This window comes from Panthera pardus, unplaced genomic scaffold, assembly GCF_024362965.1.
Source record: "Panthera pardus isolate Hobbes unplaced genomic scaffold, ASM2436296v1 HiC_scaffold_8, whole genome shotgun sequence".
Lineage (NCBI taxonomy): Eukaryota > Metazoa > Chordata > Mammalia > Carnivora > Felidae > Panthera > Panthera pardus.
The window spans coordinates 52,321,151-52,347,319 of NW_026527013.1; the positions used below are offsets into that span (position 1 = coordinate 52,321,151).

At 41.9% G+C, this 26,169-nt stretch overlaps 1 protein-coding gene across 15 annotated transcripts in view; it reads right to left on the minus strand.

Annotated features, from left to right (window-relative positions):
• The window catches only part of ATP2B2 (ATPase plasma membrane Ca2+ transporting 2), a 383,598-nt gene that overhangs the window by 199,148 nt on the left and 158,281 nt on the right, over positions 1 to 26,169 (minus strand). For 14 of the 15 annotated variants that reach the window (XM_019428155.2, XM_053898118.1, XM_053898119.1 and 11 more), the window contains one exon: positions 2,161 to 2,255. The exons of the other annotated variant lie outside the window; for it this stretch is intronic. The gene's annotated coding sequence lies outside the window, so the exon portion shown is untranslated. The remainder of the gene's footprint in view (positions 1 to 2,160; positions 2,256 to 26,169) is intronic. 15 annotated transcript variants of the gene reach the window in all.

Sequence of the window (26,169 nt, forward strand, 5' to 3'; positions counted from 1 at the left end):
CATTTTACTTAACCACTCTGTGCCTTGGTATCTTTTTCTGTAACATGGGGATAATAAAAGTACATATGTCACAGGTTGATGGTGAGGATAAGGGGCTGGTTCCCTCTAGGTGCTGAGTAAATCCTACATACTGTTGTCACTGATGTCAGAGTTATTGGGATTCCTGTTGGGTCAGGCCAAGCCTCCATAGCTGCCCTGGGAGAAACTCACAATCATCCTGGACAGATCCCCTCTGGAGGCTGGAAGGTCAGGTTCGGGGCCAGGGCAGCCCCACCTCTGTCTTCCCTGTATTCTCCTTGCCCATCCCCCATTCAGACCCAGCACCCCAACCCCCCAAGCCCTCTCCCAGCTGCAGAGGAATGTTTCCCAAACATGCACCACATCACTAGAACCCTCCAATAGCTTTGTCACTACTCCATGCAGACCCCTCCAGCCTGCTGTCCTCCTCACTATTCCCCAACCCCGGACCTCTGCATGGCTGGCTGCTTTCTCCATGGAGACCTCCAGTCAAATGTCCCCTCCTCAGGGGACTGCCGGCCAATGCCACCCTGCCACCTGCTTTGTTCTGTTCACAATGCTTGTTATGTTCTGATGCTATTTATTTGGTCACCTGTCCACTGGAGTGTCAGTACCATGAGGACAGGGGTCTTGTTTGTTTCACTCTTGAAGGCACCCTGGGGTGAATAAAAGCCTAACAGTGACTGCACACAAAGGGTGCTCAATAAACACTCAAGAATAAGCAAACAGGTGGTCAGGCTCTGGCTTTAGGCATCCTTTAGGAAATGATAATGCATCTTTTTCATTATGTAATAAAAGCGGCTAAACCCCACAGTGAAAACTCTGCTAGGCAATTGTCAACCATGGGCCTGGGAAGCCTTTCAAGTCATCTTGGGAAATGAAGAGGGGCGGGGCGGGGAATGTCACCTTCTCCTCCCATAAATGGCTCAGAGATGGCTCTCTTCAACCTCCTTCCCCACCCACGCTTGTCAAAAGCTGCTGGGTTTAAACACCCATGTTTCTGTTCCATATTATCGATCGTTTAATATTCAAGAGATGGCATAAATAAATATGTGAGCAATTATGTAACATGTTTGGAAACAATCTGGTTAGCCCCGAAGTGCTGGGGCGAGAAACAAAACTTCAGCAAAGCCAGAAGCCTGGGTGATCAGTGAGGCGGGGGACAGAGGTGCGTGGCCAGTCTGCCTGTCTGCTCCCTCCCCAGTTCTGTCCAGAGGTATTCCTCTCCCTCAGCCCAGGCAGAGTGGGGTAGTAGGCATTGAGCGCAGAATCTTGGAGGCGCATCCTGGTTCCCCCTGCTCCTGTCTGGGAGGTTACTTCTCTCTGGGTCAGTCTTCCCATCTGTGAAAGGACTAACAACACCGCATGGGAAGGTCAGGTGAGATGCTGACTCAGCTCTGGCTCAGAGGACAGTCTTTCTGAAGGTAAGTTGGGTCTGATGCCGAAAGATGAGCTGCATGAACTCTGGTTCCTGACATGGGGGGGTGGAGGGTGCAGGCCTGGGCTTTGAGGTTCACAGGTGTATTAATGCAAGGTGGACTGAGCAAGGCAATAACAGAGCCCCAAAGAATGGGCTTCAGGAATACAGAGAAAGACATGCTTCCCAGTGAGGAGCAGGGGAAATCTTACAGAACTGCCAGATGGGCTGGCCCCAGAAGGTTGAGTGGGATTGTGACACCAGAGAGAGGGCCGCCCCATTTAACGAACACACATTAGGCACCTAGTGTGTCTGTCCATTCTGCAAGCATTTATTGAGCACCTACTAGGTTCCAGCAACTCTGCTAAGCACCTTACATGGGTCATCTTTGCTTGGAATTCACAAGAGGGAGATGCTGCCATTGTCCCCCATTTTACATATAAGGGTGAGACTCAGCTCACAATGACAAGTGATGCTGCCTTCCTTCTCCAACTTCTAGGCCATAATCCCTATTTAAATGCAAAAGGGATGTGGGGCAGTTTTCCCAAACCAAAACAATGGTGCATAAATAATTCATGTGTCTTCTCTGAGGTTGCAAAGGGAAGGGAGCTGCCATCAAACTCTGCTTTCTTGCTCAGCTGACCCTCCATTTAGCAGCCCCCAACAGTGCCTTCTTCCACATCTATCCCACTCCCACCCCAAAGCCAAACCCATCTCCAACTTACCCCTCTGCGTCTTCTGGTTAAATGAAAGGCGCCAAGATTCGGGAAATGGGGCCCATGTCTTGCTGGCTCTGGGGACTGGGTGATGAAGTTCAGCTCTGGAAAAGGGGAGATGGCATTGGTTAGGGGTGGGTGACCTGATGGGGAGCCAGTCAGGAAAGAACAGGAAGGGAACAGTGCAGTGGAGTGGGACCTAGGTGCCAGCACTGGGTGAGGGCCTGAGTCAGGGGTAGACGGAGACAGAGGAGAAGCAGGAGTGGCTCAATTCCCCAAATACCTCTCAGGAGCTGACCTCGCCATATGGGGACCCACCCCCTGACTTCCCCGTCAAGACCTCCCAGGCCTCAGGCCCTCTTAGGGGAGCAAGTCCATTACCAGCAGGGTGTCAGATGGGGTATTTCATCTGCTGGCTGGTGTGGCCTTCAAGGGCAGGAGTGGGACAGAGTGGGCAGGGGTGTGCACAGAGGCCTTGGAGCAAGAGTCTGATTCTGCTTCTCCATCTGCAGGACAGAAATACTAATACCTATTATTCAGGAGTTTTGAGAGGTAACGGAAGTATAATATGTGTAAATGCCTTCACTTGTATATGTGTTTAATAAATAGCAGAAGAGAGCTAAATGTCTCTCCTGTATCAGGTTCCCTTTCTGTACCTATCTATCCATTTATTCATTTGTAACTTTCTATTTTGAGGTAACTGTCCATTCAAAGCAAGCTTTAAAGAAATGTATAGGGAGGTCCAGTGCTCATTCCCCCAGCTGACCCCAGTGCTAGCATCTCATAGCACAGGGAGGTCCAGGGAACCTTCCTCTGGCTGACCCCAGTGTTAGCATCTTGTACCACGATGAGCTCTCATGCACCTTCCCCCAGCTGACCTGAGTCAACATCTCACGCTTAGTGCTCTGGCAAAACGAGGCACGTGACATTAGTACAGTCCCTGGAGCTCATTCAAATTTCACCAAGGTTACATGTACTTGTGTGTGTGTGTGTGTGTGTGTGTGTGTGTGTGTGTGTGTGTGTGTGTAGGTCTATGCAATAGTATCACTTTGTAGTTTTATGTAAGCCCCACCACAATCTAGATACACATCTGTTCTACCAGCATGGCTTCCTCGGGCCCCTCTTTTATAGTCACATCCGTTCCCTCCCTGCCTTCATCCCTAACTCCTAGAAATCATGATTCTGTTCTCATCTCTATAATATTGATCTTTCAATGATGTTCTATAAATGGAATCACACAATATGTGACCTTTGGAGATCGGCTTTCTTCATGCAGCCTAATTCTCTGGAGATTCCTCAGGTTGTTGTGCCTATCAATAGTTCACTCCTTTTTATTGCTGAGTAGAATTCCATGATGTGGATGGACCACAGTTTATCCATTCATCTACTAAAGGAGATCTGGGTTATTACCAGTTTTTGGCTATAATGAGTAAAGCTACCATAAACATTTGTGTACAGGGTTTTTGTGTGAACATAAATTTTCATTTATTTGGGATAAATGCCCAAGAGTGCAATTGGGTTGTGGGGTAGTTGCATATTTAGTTGTGTGTGTGTGTGTGTGTGTGTGTGTGGACACATGTGTGTTTAAAAGAAATGCCCAGGGGCTCCTGGGTGGCTCAGTCGGTTAAGCGGCCGACTTCGGCTCAGGTCATGATCTCGTGGTCCGTGAGTTCGAGCACCACATTGGGCTCTGTGCTGACAGCTCAGAGCCTGGAGTCTGTTTCAGATTCTGTGTCTCCCTCTCTCTGACCCTCTCCCGTTCATGTTCTGTCTCTCTCTGTCTCAAAAATAAATAAAAACGTTAAAAAAATTTTTAAAAGAAATGCCCAAGGGACCCTGGGTTGCTGAGTTGATGAAGCATCTGACTCTTGGTTTTGGCTCAGGTCATAATTTCACTGTGAGACTGAGCCGAGCCCTGTGCCAGGCTTTGCACTGACAGTGTGCGTGTGGAGCCTGCTTGGGATTCTCTCTTCCTCTCTGCCCAGCCTTCCCCCCATCCAAAATAAATAAATAAACTTAAAAAATAAAAGAAACGTCCAAACTGTTTTTCAAGAATGGCTATGTACCAATTGATATTCTCACCCACTTATGAATGATCTAATTTTTCTGCATCCTGCTCAGCATTTGGTATGATTTTTTATTTTTGCCATTCTGATAGGTGTAAAATATCTCATTGTGGTTTTAACTTGTATTTCTTTATTGGCTAATGATGTTGAACATCTTTTCATGTGTGTATTTGCCATCTATCTACACATCTTTGGAGAAATGTCCCTTTGTGACTTTTGCCCATTTTGGGGGTTGGATTGTTACATATGTTTAACAGTGGAATTTTGAGAGTTTTAAAATTTATGTCAGCTACTAGTACTTTGTCAGATTCCATGGTTTGCAAATACTTTCTCCCAGCTTGTAGCTTGTTTTTCTTCCTCTTGACAAAGTGTTTTGTAGTACAAAAGCTTTTAATTTTGGTAAAGATAACTTTATCTCTTTATCTATCTTATCTATCATCTACCTATGTATTTAATTTCGATTCAAGTTAGTTAACATATAGTGTAGTACTAGTTTCAGGAATAGAATTTAGTGTTTCATCACTTACATATAACACCCAGTGCTCATCCCAACAAGTGCCCTCCTTAATGCCTATTGCACATTTAGCCCATCATCCTTCCCACCTCCCCTCCAGCAACCCTCAGTTTGTTCTCTATATTTATTTATTTATTATTTTTTTTTAAATTTTTTTAACGTTTATTTATTTTTGAGACAGAGAGAGACCGAGCATGAACGGGAGAGGGTCAGAGAGAGGGAGACACAGAATCTGAAACAGGCTCCAGGCTCTGAGCTGTCAGCACAGAGCCCGACGTGGGGCTCGAACCCACGGACTGTGAGATCATGACCTGAGCCGAAGTTGGCCGCTTAACAAACTGAGCCACCCAGGCGCCCCTGTTCTCTATATTTAAGAGTCTCTTATGGTTTGCCTCCCTCTCTGTTTTTATATTATTTTATTTTTCTTTCCCTTCCCCTATGTTTACCTGTTTTTCTTAAAATTCACATATAAGTGAAATCAAATATTTGTCTTTCTCTGATAGACTTATTTCGCTTAGCATAATACATTCTAGTTCCATCCACAATGTTGCAAATGGCAAGATTTCATTCTTTTTGATCACTGTATCTACTTTTTATTTTTTATGGATATTTTTGGGATTAAGTCTAACGTGAATTATTTTCCTAACTTTTCTTCGAAAAGTTTTGCAGGTTTAGATTTTGTTTAAGTCTATGATCCATTTGAGCCAATTTTTGTGTAACATGTGAGACTTAGGCAGATTTTTTGTTGTTGCTCTTGTTTGCCTATGGATGTCCAATTTGCTTCAGCATTATTTGTTGAAAAGGTTATTACCTTTCTTTCATTGAATTGCTTTTGTACCTTTGTCAAATATTAGTCAGTTGTGTGGGTCTATTTCTGGATCCTCTGTTCCATTCCATTAATCCATGTGTCATCCTTCTGTCAACACCACACAGCCTTCGTTTCTAGATAAGTCTCGAAATAAAGTAGGATGATTCTTCTCATTTTATTCTTCTTTTTCAAAACAGCTTCAGCTGTTCTAGCTCCCTTGCCCTTCCACATAATTTTTAGAATCTTTTTCACATTTACAAAAATTTTGCTGGGATTTTGATAGGAACTGCACAGAATTGACATCTTTATTATCTTGAGTCTTCCGATCCATGAACATACTAGGGCCACTTCATTCATTTAGATCTTCTTTGATTTTTCTCATCAGTATCTTGTAGTCTTCAGAATATAAGTCTAGTGCATATTTTGTTAAATTTCCACCTATATTTTTTGTGTGTGATTATGAACGGCCTTGTATTTTTAATTTTGGTGCCCACATGTTCTTTCCTAGTATACAGACATACAACAATGTTTTGGTATGTTTATTTTGTATTCTGTGACCTTCCTGAACTTGGTTATTAGTTCCAGCAGGGTTTTTGTTTTGTTTTGTTTGCCTCCTTGCTTTGGTAGATTCCTTTGGAGTTTTTTAATGTAGACAATGACGTTATCTCTACATAGGGACAATTTTGTTTCTTCCTTTCCAATCTGCATGCCTTTTCTTGTCTTGTCTTACTGCACTGACTAGACTGCCCGGCACTATTTGAAGGCAAGTGGTGAGAGCTGACATCCTTGTTTTGTTCCCAGTTTTAGGAGATAGCATTCAGTCTTTCATCATTAAGTATAATGTTAACTGTAGGTTTTTGTCAGTATTCTTCATCAAGTTGAGGAAGTTCTCTATTCATATTTTTCTAAGCATTATATCATGAATGAGTAATGAATTTTATCAAATGCTTCCTGCATTGATGCATATGATCATGTGATTTTTCTTCTTCAGCCCATTAACATGGTGGATTATATTAGCTGATTTTTAAATGTTAAAGCAACCTTGCATTCTTGAATAAACCCTAGTTGGTCCTGAAGCATAATTATTTTTATATATTACTGAATTCTCATTGCTAATGTTTTGTGAAGGATTTTTCACATCTGTATTCATGAGGGAGGTTGGCTTGTAGTTTTCATTTTTTTATGCTGTTGTCTGGTTTTGATATCAGGGTAATACTAGCCTCATACATTGAACTGAAAGTGTTCCCTCTGCTTCTATTTACTGGAAGACATTGCGTAGAATTGGTGTTAATTTTTTAAACATTTGGTAAAATTCTCCCATGCAACTATTAGGTCTATTACATTAATAATTTAATGTAATTATTGATATGTTAAATTTTAATCTATCCTTTTATTTTTTGTTTTCTGTCTGTCTTTCTACAAACACAACCACATCTAAAAGTGTTGTAGTTTTTGCTTTGACCACCAAACATAATTTAGAAAGCTCAAGAGTAGAAAGAATGTGTATTGCATTTAGCAATATTTTTGCTTACCATATTCTTTTTTCCTTCCGGGTGTTCTAAGATTCCTTTCTAAAAAATGGTTTCCTTTCTGTCTGGAGAACTCCTTTCTGTTATTTTAGGGCTGATCTTCTGGCAACAAATTCTCAGTTTCCTTTCATCTGAGATCTCGATTCCCCTTCATGTCTGAGGGATAGTTTTCCTGGTAATAGGGTTCTCAGTTGACAGTTCTTTCCTTTCAGCATTTGAAAACTGTTGTACCACTTCCTTCTGGCCTCTAGGGTTTCTAATGAGAAATCCACTGTCCTTCAAATTGTTTCCCCACTATCAGTGAGTTGTCATTTTCCTTCCATTGCTTTCACGTTTGTTTTTGTTTTTTTTTTTTTTGAGTTTTCAAAAGTTTACTATTTTGAGTCTTGATGTGCATTTCTTTGGGTTTATCTTCTTTGGAGTTTTCTTAGCTTCATGAGTCAGTAAGTTTATGACATTTTTGTTTTGTTTTGTTTTGTTTTGTTTTTACCAGATCTGGGGAGTTGCCAGCCATTTTTTTCTTCACGTACTTTTTCAGCCCCACTCCTTTTCTCATCTCCTAGGAGTTCAATGACATAAACATTAGAACTTTTGTTACAGTCCCACAGGTCTCTCAGGCTTTATTTTTCTTTTTTTAAATGTTTATTTATTTTTGAGAGACAGAGAGACAGAGCATGAGCAGGGGCGGGGCAGAAAGAGAGAGGGAGATAGAATCTGAAGCAGGCTCCAGGCTCTGAGCTGTCAGCACAGAGCCTGATGCGGGGCTCAAACCCACAAGCCGTGAGGTCATGATCTGAGCCAAAGTCAGACGCTTAACCAACTGAGCCACCCAGGCTCCCTGGCTTTATTTTTTTAAGTTTAATATGCTATTCAGATAGACAGTTTCTTTTGTTCTATATTCCAGTTCAACAATTCCTTCCTTTTTCCCCTTTAGTCTGCTGTTAAGCACACCCATTGAGGTTTTTTTTTCTTTTAATTTCAGTTATCATATTTTTCTGTTCTAATATTTCCATTTGGCTCTTCTCTAAGTCTTCTATTTCTTTGCCAGGACTTTCTTTTTCTTTTTTTTTTTCTCATCAGTTTCAAGTGTGTTCATAACTGTTCCTTGAAGCATTTTTTATGATGGTTACTTTAAAATCTTGGTCAGATAATTCCAACATTTTTGCCATCTCAATGTTGGCATCTACTGATTGCCTTTTTTCATTCAGTTTAAGAATGAATGAATTAGTTCCTGGCATTGGGGAATTTTAATTGAAATGTGGGGATTTGGGATATGAGGTTATGGGCCCTGGATCTTATTTAAACCTTTGTTTCAGCAGGCTTCCATGACACAGCACCAGCAAAAGAAGGGGGTTTGGGAATGACAGCTCCCAATTAGGCCCCGACTGATACTTCCCTGGCTAGGAGGAGTAGGAATGACTTGTTACTGTTCCCAGTGTGGTCTCCACTGGTACCCTGGGGGCTGAAGGTGAGGTCTTATTACCACCTAGTGGGGAAAAAAAGCCCTGGCTCCCTACTTGGCATTCTCTGACACCACCCAGTGTGGGACTTGGGGTTGCCTCATAATCTGGTGAAGTTAAAAGTCTAGTCTCCCCACAGGATCACTGCTGGTGCATGTAGGGCCATAAATGTTTTCTATGGTGTTTGGCTGGAGTACAGCAGTTTTTGTCTAAAAGTGTCAGTTTTGCTAGGCTGTCCCCTTCCTTGTTCTTTAGCTAGAGATAACAGGCTTTCCCCTACCCCTCAACTACCTATTGGCATTTTCTCATCTCTGGCTTCTTTCTCCAACGCTGTGATATATGAGGAAAAACCACCACCACTACAAACTCACTATTGTGTTGTTTCTTGGGTCCTCAGGTCCCTTGCAGGCTTGTCCTTTCTCTGTCTTTCAGAGTTTTCTCTTTTCTTTTTTAACTTATGGAAAGTTTTATTTTATTTTTCATCTTTTTTAAAAATTTAAATCCAAGTTAGCTACCATATAGTGTAATAATGATTTCAAGAATAGAATTTAGTGATTTATCACTTACATATAACACCCAGTGCTCATCCCAACAAGTGTCCTCCTTAATCCCCCTCCCCCATTTAGCCCATCCCCCCACCCAACACCCCTCCAGCAACCCGCAGTTTGTTCTCTGTATTTAAGAGTCTCTTATGGTTTGTCTCTGTTTTTGTATTATTTTTGCTTCCCTTCCCTTATGTTCATCTGTTTTGTATCTTTAATTCCACATATGAGTGAAATTATATATTTGTCTTTCTCTGACTTATTTCGCTTACCATAATACACTCTAGTTCCATCCACATTGTTGCAAATGGCAAGATTTCATTCTTTTTGATGGCTGAGTAATATTCTATTACATATATATATATATATATATATATATATATATATATAACATATATATTATATAATGGAATATATGTAAATATATTCCATTGTACACACACACACACACACACACACCCCACATCTTTATCCATTCATCAGTCAAAAGACATTTGGGCTCTTTTCATACTTTGACTATTGTTGATAATGCTGCTATAAACACTGGGGTGCATGTGCCCCTTCAAAACAGCACTTCTGTATCCTTTGGATAAAAACCTAGTAGTGCAATTCCTGGGTCATAGGGCAGTTCTATTGTTAATTTTTTGAGGAACCTCCATACTGTTTTCCAGAGTGGCTGCACAGTTTGCTTTCCCCTCAGCAGTGCAAAAGGGGTCTTCTTTCTCCACATCCTCACCAACATCTGTTGTTGCCTGAGTTGTTAATTTTAGCCTCACAGTTGTGAGGTGGTATCTCATTGTGGTTTTCATTTGTATTTCCCTAATGATGAGTGATGTTGGGCATCTTTTCATGTGTCTGTTAGCCATCTGTACATCTTCTTTGGAAACTGTCTATTCATGTCTTTTGCCCATTTCTACACTGGATTATTTGTTTTTTGGGTGTTGATGTGGATAAGTTCTTTACAGATTTTGGATACTGACCCTTTATCTGATATATCATTTGCAAATATCTTCTCCCATTCTGTCGGTTGCCTTTTAGTTTTGCTGATTGCTTCTTTGATGAGCAGAACTTTTTATACTGATGAGGTCCCAATAGTTCATTTTTGCTTTTGTTTCCTTTGCCTCTGGAGACGTGTCAAGTAAAAAGTTGCTGCAGTCAGAGTCAAGGAGGTTGTTGCCGGTTTTCTCCTCTAGGATTTTGATGGCTTCCTTTCTTATGTTTAGGTCTTTTATCTATTTTGAGTCCATTTTTCTGTATGGTGTAAGAAAGTGGTCCAAGTTCATTCCTCTGCATGTCACTGTCAAATTTTCCCAACACCATTTACTGAAGAGACTGTCTTTTTTCCATTGGACATTCTTTCCTGCTTTGTCAAAGATTAGTTGGCCATGTTTATGGGTCTATTTCTGGGTTCTCTATTCTGTTCCAATGATCTATGTGTCTGTTTTTGTGCCAGTCCCATACTGTCTTAATGATTACAGCTTTGTAATACAGCTTGAAGTCCAGGACTGTGATGCCTCTAGTTTGGTTTTCTTTTTAAGGATTGCTTTGGCTATTCAGGGTGTTTTCTGGTTTCCTACACATTTTAGGATTGTTTGTCCTAACTCTGTGAAGAATGCTAGTGCTATTTTGATAGGGATTGAAAAGGTAGATTGTTTTGGGTAGTACTGACATTTTAACAATATTTGTTCTTCTTATCCATGAACATAGGATGCTTTTCCATTTTTTTGTGTGTCTTCTTCAATTTCTTTCATAAACTTTCTATAGTTTTCAGCATATAGATTTTTCACTTCTTTGGTTAGGTTTATTCCTAGGTATTTTATGGTTTTTGGTGCAACTGTAACTGGGATAGATTCTTGATTTCTCTTTCTGCTGCTTCATTATTGATGTATAGAAATGAAATGGATATCTGTACATTGACTTTATATCATGCGAGTTTGCTGAATTCATGGATCAGTTCTAGCAGGTTTTTGGTGGAGTCTTTTGGGTTTTCCACACAGAGTATCATGTCATCTGTGAAGGGTGAAAAGTTTGACTTCCTCCCTGCCAATTTCGATGCCTTTTATTTCTTTGGGTTGTCTAGTGGCTGAGGCTAGGACTTCCAAAACTATGTTGAATAAGAGTGGTGAGAGTGGACATCTTTGTCATGTTCCTGACCTTAGAGGGAAAGCTCTCAGTTTTTCCCCATTGAGGATGATATTAGTGGAGGATCTTTTATATATGGCCTTTATGATCTTGAGAAATGATCCTTCTTTTCCTACATTCTTGGGTTTATTTTCTCAAAGGCCTTTTCTGCATCTATTGAGAGGATCATGTGGTTCTTATGCTTTATTTTATTACCGTGATGTATCACGTTGATTGATTTGCAGATATTGAACAAGCCCTGCATCCCAGGAATAAATCCCATGTGATCATGGTGAATAATTCTTTTAATGTATTGTTAGATCTGGTTTGCTAATATCTTTTTGAGAAATTTTGAATCCATGTTCATCAGGGAAATTGGTCTGCAGTTCTCTTTTTTCTGGGGTCTTTGTCTGGTTTTGGAATCAAGGTAATGCTGGCCTTGTAGAATGAGTTTGGAAGTTTTCTTTCCATTTCTATTTTTTTGGAACAGATTCAAAAGAATAGGTGCTAACTCTTCTTTAAATATCTGGTAGAATTTCCCTGAAAAGCCATCTAGCCCCAGACTCTTGTTTTTGGGGAGGTTTTTGATTACTGATTTAATTTCTTCACTGGTAGTGGGTCTGTTCAAATTATCTATTTCTTCCTGTTTCAGTTTTAGTAGTTTATATGTTTCTAGGAATTTGTCCATTTCATCCAGATTGCCCAATTTGTTGGCATGTATTGCTCATTATAGTCTCTTACTATTGTTTGCATTTCTGTGGTATTGATTGTAATCTCTCCCCTTTCATTCTTGATTTTATTTATTTGGATCCTTTCCTTTTTCTGTCTTATCAATCTGGTTAGAGATTTATCAATTTTGTTAATTCTTTCAAAGAACCAGCTCCTGGTTTCACTGATCTGTTTTTTTTTAAATTAATATCATTGGTTTTTGCTCTAATCTTTATTATTTCACTTCTGCTGGTTTTAGCTTTATTTGCTGTTTTTTTCCCAACCCTTTTAGGTGTAAGGTGAGGTTGTGTATTTGAGACCTTTCTTCCTTCTTTAGGAAGGCCTGGATTGTTATATTCTTCCTTCTTATGACCGCCTTTGCTGCATCCCAGAGGTTTTGTGCTCTGGTGTTTTCATTTTCATTGGTTTTCATGTACTTTTCAATTTCCTCTTTAATTTCTTGGTTAACCCATTCATTCTTTAGTAGGATGTTCTTTAATCTCCAAGTGCTTATGGTCTTTCTAAATTTTTTCTTGTGGCTGATTTCGAGTTTCATAGTATTGTGGTCTGAAAATATGCAAGGTATGATCTCAATCTTTCTGTACTTGTTGAGGGCTGATTTGTGTCCCAGTATGTGATCTATTCTGGATAATGTTCCATGTGCACTCAAGAAGAATGTATTCTGCTGCTTTAGGATGAAATGTTCTGAATATACCTGTTAAATCCATCCAGTCCAGTGTGTCACTCGAAGTCATTGATTCCTTGTTGATTTTCTGCTTAGATGATCTGTCCATTGCTGTGAGTGGGGTGTTGAAGTTCCCTACTATTGTGGTATTATTATCAATGAGTTTCTTTATATTTGTGATTGATTTATATATTTGGGTGCTTCCATATTGGAGGTGTAAATATTTACAATTGTTAGGTCTTTTTTGTGGACAGACCCCCTTAATTATGATATAATGCCCTTCTTCATCTCTTGTTACACTCTTTATTTTAAAATCTAGTTTGTCTGATATAAGTATGGCTACTCCAGCTAGCCATACTTGATGACCATTAGCATGATAGATAGATGGTTCTCCATCCCCTTACTTTCAATCTGAAGGTGTCTTTAGGTCTAAAATGGGTCTCTTGCAAGCAGCATATAGATGGGTCTTGTTTTCTTATCCATTCGGATACCCTGTATCTTTTGATTGGAGCAGTTAGTCCATTGACATTTAGAGTGAGTACTGAAAGATATGAATTTAGTGCCTTTGTGCTGCCTGTAGAGTTGGTGTTTATGGTGATGTTTTCTGGTCCTTTCTAATCCTTGTTGCTTTTGATCTTTTTTGTACTGATTCATCATTTCTCCAACGGACCCCCCTTAAAATTTCTTGCAGGACTGGTTTAGTGATCATGAAGTCCTTTAGTTTTTGTTTGTCTGGGAAACTCTTTGTTTCTCCTATTTTGAAAGACAGCCTTGCTGGATAAAGAATTCTTAGCTGCATATTTTTCTGATTCAGCATGTTGAACATATCCTGCCACTCCTTTCTGGCCTGCCAAGTTTCTGTGGATAGGTCTACGGCAAACCTTATATTTTTTCCCTTACAGGTTAAGGAATTTTTTTCCCCTTGCTGCTTCCACAATTCTTTCCTTGTCTGTGTGTTTTGTGAATCTGACTATGATATTCCTTGGTGGTGGTCGGTTTTTATTGAATCTAATGGGAGTTCTCTGTGCTTCTTGGATTTTGATGTCTGTGTCCTTCCCCAGATTAGGAAAGTTTTCCACTATAATTTTCTCACATAAACCTTCTGCCCCCTTTTCTCTCTCTGCATGTTTTGGGACTCCTATGATTCAGATGTTATTCATTTTTAATAAGCCACTGAGATCTCTAAGACCTGTATCATGCTCTTTTGCCTTTGTTTCCCTCTTTTTTTTTTCTTCATTATTCTCCATAATTTCATCTTCTATATCACTGATTCGCTGCTCTGCTTCATCCATCCTTGCTATTGTGGCACCATTTGAGATTGCATCTCAGTTATAGCATTTTTAATTTCGTTCTGTCTATATTTTACTTCTTTTATCTCCACAGAAAGGGATTCTAGGCCTTTTTTTCAACCCCAGCTAGTATTCTTATTACCAAGGTTCTAAATTCTAGTTCAGACATCTTGCTTATATCTGTGTTGATTAAGCCCCTGGCTGTCATTGCTTCCTGATATTTATTTGGGGTTAATTCCTTTATTTTATCATTTTGGAGGAAGAAAACAATTAATAAAATAAAAAATTAAAATTAAAAATAAAAAAAATCAAATAAAAGAACCTAGATCCTAGGTGTGTTTTGGTCTGCTTGTTGAAAGAAGCTTGACAGAATGGAGAAAAAAGGGAAAGAAAAGAAAGAAAAGAAAAAAATGTAGGAAAAAATTTAAAAATTAAAAAAATATATACTATAAAACAGAATAAAATGAGTTAAATAAAATGAAATAGAATAAAAAATTTTTAAAAATAAAAATAAAGTAAAAATAAGAAAAAAATTAAAATTAAAAAAATACAAATAAAAATTTCTTTTTCTATATCCAAGGAAAAGAAAATACAGGGGAAATAAACAATTTAAACAAAAACAGAAGCAACAGAATGAACTAATAAATGAAACAGCAAACAGAATGAAACCCGAAGGAAGTTACATCCAATTTCCCCTAGAACTGAAAATATGAACTACTCTAAAGTCTGTACACAAAGCAGGTGGAGTGACTTGTGCTAGCTGATACGCTTGGAGGGTGCAGTGGGGCGGGGCTTGGTGTAGTGGCTCCATTATCTACTATATGGCACAGCTTTGCTTACTGGAGTGGATCAGCGAGCATGCATGTACACAGGAGAGGTGGAAATGGCTTCACCCAGCTCTCTAGTCTTTGGCACAGGAACTTCACACTCTCACCAACCCGCAATCAAGTACCCTTCCTTTGTCTCAGACCTCCATCCATTCCCCACTGCTATCCTGTCCATGTCTAAGCCGTCTGCCTGCCAGGGGACACCTTTCAAAGTTTTATCTCAGATGGGTTTGTGTTTCAAATCCCCAGATTTCAGAGACCCCCACAGCTTGGCCCACACTGATTATGTGGGGCGGGGGGGGGGGTCTTGCTGAGCAATGGGCGGGTGCCAGCTTGCCCCAGAAAACGTTCATTTGATCAAACAGTGGCAGAGGTTCAGAGATTATGAATCACAATATACAGGTTTCACTGTACTCTGGTGACTTTCTCCCAATACCAGCAAATTGTGGCTGCTCTCCAGGGTTCGCTAGGACCTTTGCCTGTTGGGAGGCTGTATGGCCTCTACCAAAGGCACTCCAAGCAGGGGAACTGCTTCTCTCCATGTGCACATGGACCCCTCAGACCCCTCTGCCTGTTCTTGGAGATTCACCCTACTTCCCCACCAGAGCACCGCCAGGCACTGAACTCCAGAACTTCAGACTTTGTGCTCCACTGTTTATAGAGTCCTGGTGGCATTGAAACCCTCTCCTTTCTTTCTGTCAGTGGTTTTGGAGAACAGATTTCTTGTTCAGTCCCCTACAAGTGTTTCATTTGTTCTCTCTCTCTCCAGCTACTTTCGGGGGAGTGTTGTCCTGCACTCTCCCCCTCTGTCTTCTTTCCACAAAACCAGCTCCCTACCCTCCACAGCTTTTCTCTCCCCCAGTTCACCTCTCCAGACTGTGTACCTGCTGAGTTCTGTGGCTCAAGTTATGCAGATTGTTGTTTTAATCCTCAATTTCCTAGTTCTGCAAAATGATTTGATGCTGATCTAGCTGCGTTTCAGGGATGAGACAAGCTGAGTGTCTCCATGCTGCTCTGCCATCTTAACTTCCTCTCCCCATAGTTTTCTAGTGTTTGTTTTATATATAATGTCCAGGGATTTTAGTTGCATTAAGTGAGACAAATAGGAAAAAGAAAATTCTATCTTCCTGGAGGCAGAATCCCACCTGAAACCCTCTCAACAAGTGCTTCTCAGTTTGCTTGAGTTTTCAAGAATCACCTCTATCTTCTTAACACTGATAAGCAGATCACATCAGAATTCCTGACATGCTTGATACTTCCCATGGGGTTCTAGATTTCTAGTTGACTCAGGTGAGTATCTATCTGTCTGGTAGGAGACAAGAGGAGCTCTGGGCTTTTAGGAGGCCTTTTCCTTTCAAACTCGTAGATGTGGTGGTGGGTAACTTAGAGCAGAACCCCAAAGACACTGATCCAGTTGGGCATCTCTTTCAGGGCCACTAGGCCTAGCCTTCTTAGGTCTCTTCAGGGGAATACAGGGATCCAGGCAGTGTTGTCAATCATAAGTGGCTTAAGCCAGGATGTGAAAGTACATAACTTTGCCTTATTCCCCACTGCTGCTGGTTCCTCCTGCCTGGCCTATGCTTTACCATTTACAAGAGGCTCTCACATCTGGGCCTTATTTCCTCCCCTCCCCAACCCTGGGGTTGGGGGCAGGAAGCACCTACCACTCTTCATGTGTGAAGTCTCTGGCTTCCAGAGGGTGGTGACTTACCCAAGGCCGTTTAGTTCCACACTGGCAGAGCTGGGATCATATCCAGCTCTTCATGACTTTGGCACTCAGGTCATTTTTGAGGCTCTGCACTATCTGGCCCCAAATATTCTCTGCATTTTTGTCTAGGGTGCAGTTCTCAGAGTGTGGCCCACATGCCTCCGAGAGGGTCCCAAGACCATTGCAGAGGGTCTGAAAAGTCAAAACCATTTCCCTAATAACAGTGGGATATTATTGCCACCTTCACTGTGTTGATATTTCCACTGCTGCTGCAAAAGCAATGGTGAATCGAGGGAGACAAACCAGATTGTCCCAGCAGTCACTGTATTCTTCATCACCACACAGTTGTGGTGAAGAATGCCAGGTTCACTTGGGAACGTCTTGGGTGAAGCAGTAATCATGATGAGTTTTATTCATCATTGGGAGCAGAAAAGGCAAAGCATTCATTGAGCATTACTGCTGTACCGTGAAGTGTAACAGGTATTAGAGGCAAAGCTCTTGTGTGATTGTTTGAGTTGCAAGCTGAATTAGCCTCCGTTTTCATGAAATGCCGTTTTTGCATAAAAGAACTGACAAATGTTGGTTATTCAGACTTGAGTACTTGGCAGACATTTTCTCAAAAATGAACAAAGTGAGCCTATCACTTCAAGGACAACAACGGACAGTAACTTGTTGCCAATGATGACGTTTGAGCTTTCAGAGCAAACACTGGAATTTTGGAAAACTGTCTCTGTCATCATAAGCCTGACAGCTTCCCAAAGACAAAGATGTTTCTGATGAGGTCAGGAGTAGAATAACAAATGCGATTTTTAGGAAATATTTTATAACAAAATGTGCAAATATTTGAAAGATCTGCATAACTCAACGAGCCAATATTTTCTGAATACCAATGCATAACGTTACAAAAGCAGGAATGGGTAAACATTCATCACCATATGAGAGGGAAAAAAATGGATTTCAATGTGAAGGTGGATAAGTTCATTAACATGGCTTTAGATTCTTCGTGGCAACTAATTTTTAAGATGCTATTAGTTATGGTCTCTTCAGAATTCATATGGTGCAGTCCTAACACCCCTAGGACCTCGGAATATGACTGTATTTGGAGACAGGGCTTTTAAAGAGTCAATTAAATTAAAATGAGGCCATTAGGGTGGGCCCTACTGGAATATGAAAGGTGTTCTTATAAGTAGAGCAAATGTGGACACACAAAGAGACACCAGGGATGTGTGCGTATGGAGGAAAGACCATGTGAGGACACAGAGAGAAGAGTCTGAGGAGACAGTCCTGCAAAGACACCCAACCCTACTGATGCCTTGATCTTGGACTTCTGGCTTCCAGAACTGTAAGAAAATACATTCCTGCTGTTTAAGCTCCTCAGTCTGTGGTATTTTGTTATAGCAGCCCTAGCAAATGAATACACTATCACTTGTGAAGTTTGGGTGTAGTATCAAAGAAGAATATTTACAGTTATCTGAAAAGGCTATTAAAATACCCTTCCTTTTCCCAAAAGCCTATCTCTGTGAGGCTGGAATTTCTTCATATACATTAACTGAAACATCACATGAAAACAGACTGAATGCAGAAGCAGATGAGAATCCAGCTGTCTTCAATTAAGTCATTAAAGGGATTTGCAAAAATATAAAACAACATTACTCTTCTCACTAATTTTTTTTTGTTTTGGAAAATACAGTTTTTTTCACAAAATATGTTGTATATGTTATCATAATGAGCTTATTACTGTTCTTTTAAAATGCATTAATAAGTAAGTATTAAAATCTTAGTTTCACTTAGTTTCACTTCTGACATGGTAAATGGCAAAACTCATTGAGGATCTCAATCATTTTTGAGTGTAAAGGTCCTGAAACAGAAAGTTTGAGAATGGCTGACTGAGGTCAGCATTTCCCAAACCTGCATCAGTTGAATATGACTGTCAAGATGGTTCCTATCTGTCCTTTAATTAATCTTAGGAGTTTTTTTTTTTCTTCATGAGTTTCTTGATTAAAACTCAAACACATTTATTTTAAAAAGAAACTTTTGTCAGGAGTGCCTGGGTGGCTCAGTCAGGTGAGCAACAAACTTCGACTCAGGTCATGATCTCATGGTTCATGGGTTTGAGCCCCACATCAAGCTCACTACTGTCAGCACAGAGTCTGCTTTGGATCCTCTGTCCCCCTCTTTCTCTGCCCTTCCCCCACTTGCACTCTCTCTCTATCAAAAATAAATAAAAAAACATTAATAACAAAAAAAGAAAACTTTTGTCACTGTCATCAGTGGAAAATCAGTGCCATTCCCCACAAATAACAATTGACCAGAGGAAAGAAATGCACAGGATGTCCTTATGTTTAGTGGAACCAACTGTTGCCCGAAGGCCCCGAGCCCAGAGTCTCTCTGGTCACAGTTTAGCCAATGTTTAGGTGGGGATATACTAGTTCCAAATAGAATCTTTTGTCTTGATGTGACCTGGAAGACTGATGGAGAACTGAATTTTCCCATCAGGTGATGGGCTGTTATTTCAACCCACCTAGTATCCTCTTAGGTACCATGAGAGGTAGATCTCTGGCACTTAGGGATGCTCAGATTTAAGGGCACCCAGAAAACTTCTCTCTTCACAAATGGTGCTTTTGCCTCCTTGATGGCAGGCATGGGAGAGGGTCCTGCTTATGTTCATGAGTGCAAGATTGCTGAGTGTGGCAACTAAGCTCAAGAAATGGCACATTCTAGTTCAGCCAAACCCATGAGATGTTCTTCTTTGCCGCCCTCCTTCAACATCAAATCAGCGATGACCTGTCCAGCTTATGCATGCCCCACTCTTGACTCCATCCCTCTCCCAAATGTGTTTTTCCACCATGTTCCTTTTCTAGGTGAATAGCACCATGGCCAAGAATATTCCCAGCAACGTTGTTTGCAAGAGCTGAACCCAGGAAACAACCCACATGTCCACTGGCAGGAGAGTGAATCAACAGATGGTGATACCTTCATGCCAGGGAATATTATACAGCAATAAGAATGCATGAACTCCAGCTGCACACTGATGAGTCTAAGAGACATGAATGTTGCCAGAAAGAAGCAAGTCTCAGAAGGTTACATACTGTGTGATGCCATCTAAAAGAACTAAAAACAAAAGCAAAACTAAACAATAGGTGTTGTGAGCATACACATATGAGATAAAAATGTTTGAAAAGAAAAAGCATGGGGATTCTCTGTATTTTCTGCTCAATTTTGCTGTGAACCTAAAACTGCTCTAAAAAAAAGGTCTATGGAGGAAGAAAGGCAAGGAAATGATAAATACAGGATGATCATTTCTTCTGGGGGAGGCATGGGGTTGGGATCGGGACACTCATCCAGGAATAGGCAAATTACTGGTGACATTCTAGTTCTTGGGTTGGGTGGTGGGTCCATGCTATACCTTGTATTATTAAATGAATATATGCAAATAAGTTCTTTTGCATGTATCAAATATAATTTTAAAGGACATAAAAAAGGAGGAAATGTTAAGTTTCTGATCTGGTAATTTTGCTTCTTAGGAACCTATTCTAATGGAAATAACTAAAAATGCAAACATTTCAGTCACAAAGATGTTCATCACACTAACAGACACATGAAAAGATGCTCAATATCACTCACCATCAAGGAAATACAATTCAAAACCACAATGAGATACCACCTCACACCTGTCAGAATGGTTAAAATTAACAATCCAAGCAACAACAGACATTGGCAAGGACGCGGAAAAAGGGGAATCCTTTTGCACTGCTGATGGGAATGCATACTGGTGTAGCCACTCTGGAAAACAGTATGGAGGTTCCTCAAAAAATTAAAAATAGAGCTACTCCATGGCCCAGCAATTGCACTACTAAGTATTTATCCAAAGGATACAAAAATGCTGATTTGAAGGGGCACATGCACCCCAATGTTTATAGCAGCGCTATCAACAACAGCCAAACTATGGGGGCGCCTGGGTGGCTCAGTCGGTTAAGCGTCCAACTTCACCTCAGGTCACGATCTCGCGGTCCATGGGTTTGAGCCCTGCGTCAGGCTCTGGGCTGATGGCTCAGAGCCTGGAGCCTGCTTCCGATTCTGTGTCTCCCTCACTCTCTGCCCCTCCCCCATTCATGCTCTGTCTCTCTCTGTCTCAAAAATAAATAAATAAAAAATTAAAAAATAACAATAGCCAAACTATGGAAAGAGCCCAAATGCCAACAACTGATGACTGGATAAAGAAGATGTGATGTGAATACACACACACACACACACACACACACACACACACACACACAATGGAATACTACTCAGCGATCAAAAGGAATGAAATTTTGCCATTTGCAACAACGTGGATGGAACTAGAATATATTATACTAAGCAAAATAAGGCAGAGAAAGACAAATATCATATGATTTCACTCATATGTGGGATTTAAGAAATACAACAGATGAACAAAGGGAAAGGGAAGGAAAAATAAGATAAAAACAGTGAGGGAGACAAATCATAAGAGACTTTAAATACAGAGAATAAACTGAGGGTTGCCGAGGGGAAGTGGGTGGGGGAAGGGCTAAATGGGTGATGGGCATTAAGGAGGACACTTGTTGGGATGAGCACTGGGTGTTATATGTAAGTGATGAATCACTAGATTATACTCCTGAAACCAATACTAAACTATTGTTAATTAACTTGAATTTAAAGAAATTAATTGAAAAAAAAGATGTTCATCACAGCGTTTTTCTTTTTAAATCATAGCAATAACTTGGGCCCAATATTAATGTCTACTTGCAGGGGATTTGCTAAGTAAATTACTGAGCCACCATCACAGGATGGAATATCATGTTTTCAAACAATTTTTAATGACCTAGGAAATTTTCTGAATAACCTCGAGTGAAAAATATATAGAGCTGAAACAAATTAGGATCTTAATTTTCGTGACCCCAATGAGGAATATATTGTTTATAGGATAGAAAAAAAGATATAGCATTGAAAGACATAATAATAAGAGATAGAGTATTCCCCAAATGTCAACATTGGTGGGGCCAAGTGTTTTGGTTCTTCTATAAAATGTCTCTATTTCCCTTTCATCTATAGTAAGCATGCATGTAGGGAAACATGCTAGCACACAGCATATTAATGCAAGAAGACCAGCTTGCCCACCCCCCAGCACCCTCACCAACCCTTCCCTTCAAATGATTATCCAACTGTCCCCTGAGGCTGGAGTTTAGTGCCTGATAAGCCCTTTCCAGCCTGAATCCACCAGGGAGCAAGAGGAGGAAAGAGGCCTCAGACATTCCTCACCACATCTGTCTTCCCAGCTTCCAGCCTCCTGACTGAAGTCACTCTCAGTGTGCCCCCTTGCCCACCTCAGCACAATCCCTCCTTCCCTGGGCACACCCCACCTGGCCCCTCTTTCTAGGGTCACCCACTAGGAATAGAGGAAGTGGCCGGTTCTCTGGGCTTTGTGTGGCTCTGGTCTAACTGCCATCCTCTCCACACAGCTGAGGCCACTAGCCCCTATGTGGTGGCATGGAGGGACGGGCCCTTGGAGAGCTCCTCTCCAGACCCCAACTTGGGACCTGCCAGGGACTCCTCCCTTCTCCCACTTTCCCTTTCCAGAGATAGAAACCAGCTCCTAAAGTGCCCCACCACGTCTGCATCTCCTCCCATTATGAAGCCACCTCTCTGTCAGATTGATGAGGCATGACCTATTGACCTCTTTGCCCCATTTTGCAAACGGGGAGACTGAGGCTCTCAGAGGTCAAGACCACATATCCAAGGGTACACAGCTAAAGGTGACTAAGCCAGGATTCGAACCCAGGCGGCGTGGGTCCCACAGTAAGTAGGTTCTGCTGCTTCATGCTCCAGACCTGCTGCCCCCATCAGCTACTGCTATGCACTTGTGTGATGTCCTCTTTGAGTCAAAAATAAATCGAGGCTCAGTTCTGCTGTGCCATCTGCCACACCAATTCAGAGGCAGAAATGTTGACTTGCTGCATTGAGGGAATGCTCCTGCAGCCGAGAACTGAGCAGTGAGAGGCCCTGCTCCTCCTGGGTTTCCCTGGCTGGGGGCTGGTCAATCACACAGGCACAGGAAGGGGACAGGGGCTCAGGGTGGGTGGGGAATGGAGGGGCTGCAGTAGGCACACTTCCTAGCAGATGGTTGGGGAGAGCTGTGGGCTATGAGTCAGCATCCCTGGGCCAAAGCTGACTGCCACTGAGGTGGGTGGCCTTGGGCAAGTCTTCTCCTCTCTCCAGCCCTTAGTTTCCTCACTAAAAGGAGTTAGAACCTATGATTCTTTCCAGACCTGACAAGGTCATATGCTATGGCTGTAGGTCTCAGGGATGGGGGGGTGGTTTCTTCACATTCCTGGTCCTTTGGGGCTGACAACAGCCCATGGGAAGGAGAGGGATTCCTAGAAAGAGGAATCTTTCTCTTGGCTGGCCCAAGATCACATCAGTCCTGACAACATCAACACAGTGATAACAATATGCCCCTCCATGTAAGACATAGGCAGCTTACACCACCCAAAGCACTCTCATGCCCATTATTTTGTTTATAGTTCCCATTTTACAGAGGGGGAAACAGGATCGGAGAGGGAGTAACCTAAGACCATACAGCTGGCTTGTGCCAGGGAGGACAGATCCTCATTCTCATTCTCATACATCTGAAGTTTAGTCCCCAGGGAAGCTGCAGGCATAGACCTTTCCCCTTGTAAGGCAAAATCATCCTGTTCCAAAGGTGGGAGACACGCTCCACCCAGGAAAATTTTCAGTTTAGACATTTGATGACTATGTGTCCTGTGCTACAAGAATAATCACTGGGCATCCCAGCTGGAGGGTTTGCCCGGCACCTTCCACATGTGTGTCACTCACTTCAAAGGCAGTTGGCAAGATCGCTGGATGTGGAATCTAGTCTTGGCATTGCCCCCCTCAGCTATGTGCCCTGGGATGAGGGAGCTGGGTGAGGCAGCTATCCTAGGGCCCTCACTGCTCTAGTCACTGCCCTAATCATTACTGGAAATGCATCTGTCATTTCTTTCTTTCTTTCTTTTTTTATAAATATTTTCTTTTTAAAAAAATTTTTAAATTTTTATTTAGGTTTGAGAGAGAAGACAGAGTGCAAGCAGGGGAGGAACAGAGAGAGAGGGGGACACAGAATCCGAAGCAGGCTCCAGGCTCTGAGCTGTCAGCACAGAGGCTGACGTGGGGCTCGAACTCACAAACCGTGAGATCATGACCTCGGCTGAAGTCAGCCACTTAACCCACTGAACTGCCCAGGCGCCCTGCATCTGTCATTTCTTACTCACCTTCTGTCAGGCAGGAGGCGCCCTCAATGTTTGATGGCCAGGACCCTGCCGGCTAAGCTCACTGCCATACCCCAGTGCCTGACACTCAGTAGGACCATGCCACCCCTTGTAGATTGGTGGTGAGGTTTTAAGGCACATATTCCTGAGGCATCTGTTTTGTATCACACACAGGATGCTGGGAAAAGGCCTCTTGAGGCTGGCACTCATCAAGTGCTGAATATGTGCCAGGGTCTGTTCTCCAAACCCTACATAATCCCACTTTCTCCTCACAGTGACACTAAGAGGGCAGAGATACTGCTGTTGCCTGGCTGGTAGTCCCCAGGTCTGTCCACCGTGGTGCAATTTCCCCCCTAGCATCTGCATCTATTTGCCTGAGGGCCTTCTCTGGTCAGCAGAACACCTACAAGTTCTAGAGAAGAACCCCAGTGGCCCTCAGCCAATGACTATTGGGAGTTGGAAGTTGGTGTGTAACTGCCCTGTCTCCCTTGCTTCTGGGGCAGGAAGACCGTGAGGTGTGGGCTCTACGCTGGCTCCTAGAGTCCCCAGGTGCCCATAGTGATCATTAACTCGCTTGAAAACACCACCTTCCCTTTCCTGTCTCGCTTCCCACTCCCCTGCTAGCATTCCTGTGCCTCCCAAATAAATTACTGGCACTTCAGTCATTGTCCCATGGTCTGCTTCTTGGAGAACCACATCTGAAACGAAAGGCACTCATACTGTTTCCATTTTGATGGAAGGAAAGCCAATGCTCAGAGGGAATTAATTTTCCCAGGATGACACAAACAGTCCAGATCTGAACCTAGGACTTTTTAACCTCTGATGGTTTGTTTTGATCATCACTTATGCCAGGAAGAAAGAACTATGAGTGAGACTGAGAGTCTAATGAGAGAGTGGGCATGGAGGAACATTAACTCACTCACTCATTTATTCACTCAAAGACTCCTTATTGAAACCAACGACTTCTCAAGCTCTGAACTGGATGCTTAGAGTGCACTGGTTACATGCACTGTCTCTGGGATCTTGGGGACCTGGGCTCAAATCCAGGCTTTAACCATGTGCCAGCTCTGTGATGTAGGTGAGTAATTCATCCTCTCCTGACCTCTGCTTTGTTGTATGTCAAATGGTGCCTATGACACAGGCTTTGGGAAGGGTAAAGAGGCTCATACATATGAGTAAGTTCTCACTATGTATTAGTTACAAGATGATGGTGAAGTCAGAGCTGAAAACTGGGAAGTGACGTGGCAGTGAGTACTGTCATTTTTAGCATGTCTTATCACTTAGGCCAGCCAGTGGTTGCAGAGAAGTTTAAAGTTTGCATTTCCCCTTACTTTTCCTTCCCCTTTCCCTCCCTTTCTTCTTCTCACCCTCCCAAACCCTATGCCTTCTGGTCCTTGTTGGGCTCTGTGCTGGGCACTGGGACAAAGAGATGATAAGACTCTGACCCCAGGGAGCTTTCAGGGCCTAGGGAAGATGGCGAGATAGACAAACGAAGAGTATAGTTCAGTGTGGTGAACAAAGTGCAGCACAAGGTTAGAGGAGCATGAGGAGGGGCACCTAACCTTGCCTGGTGATGCTGGAGTTGAGGGGAGTAAGCCATATGGCTCACAAGTCACCTGCTCAAGGCCACATAGCAAGTAAGTGGTTGGTCTGACTTCAAATCCCATGGGATTTTAAATATGATGTTATGTGATCACATTCTGTTAAGAGCCCCAAGGAATCCATAATAACAATGACTTCTATTGCAAGATAGGTCTTCAGAGTTCAGCCCAAGGGAGCCTTTTGTGGCTGGCTAGCCACACACACACACACACACACACACACACACACACACAAAACCTCAGAGTCTCTAAAATCTCACTAGAAAGAGCAACTGAAAAGTGGAGAACAATATGAAAGCAATAAATATTTATTTCAAAGGGAAGCAGATAAGACATACTTTTCCTGAGAATTAGAAGCTAAGTAAATAGCAGAAATGTGACAAGACAGTTTCCTGAAGAATGAGAATACTGAAGAATAAGTTGTGCTTAGAGCATTTTACCTCACTGCAGACCACTGTTTTTCTTTTCATTCACCTCAAGATGAACTATATAACAATATATTTATTTTTTCCTTTGAGTCTTTTTTTTTTAACACAGAAATACACTGGATCCTAATTCTATACATTGAATTTTTGTTTGTTTTCAGAAAGCACGCTTCTCTGTGATTTTTTTTAAAGACCTGGTACAGATCTGAGGTACAGATCTTTCTTCTTTTGGGGTTAAAAACTTCTCCCTTCCAGAAGGACACATTCTCAGTGCTCTAGTTTAAAGTCAGCCAGAATACAGGTTCTGATATACAGACACTCATTTTTTAGGAACCCTGTCAAGACTTAAGGTATCCTGGGGCACCTGGGTGGCTTGGTCGGTTAAGCAAGTGACTCCAGCTCAGGTCATTATCTCACAGTTTGTGGGTTTGAGCCTCGCATCAGGCTCT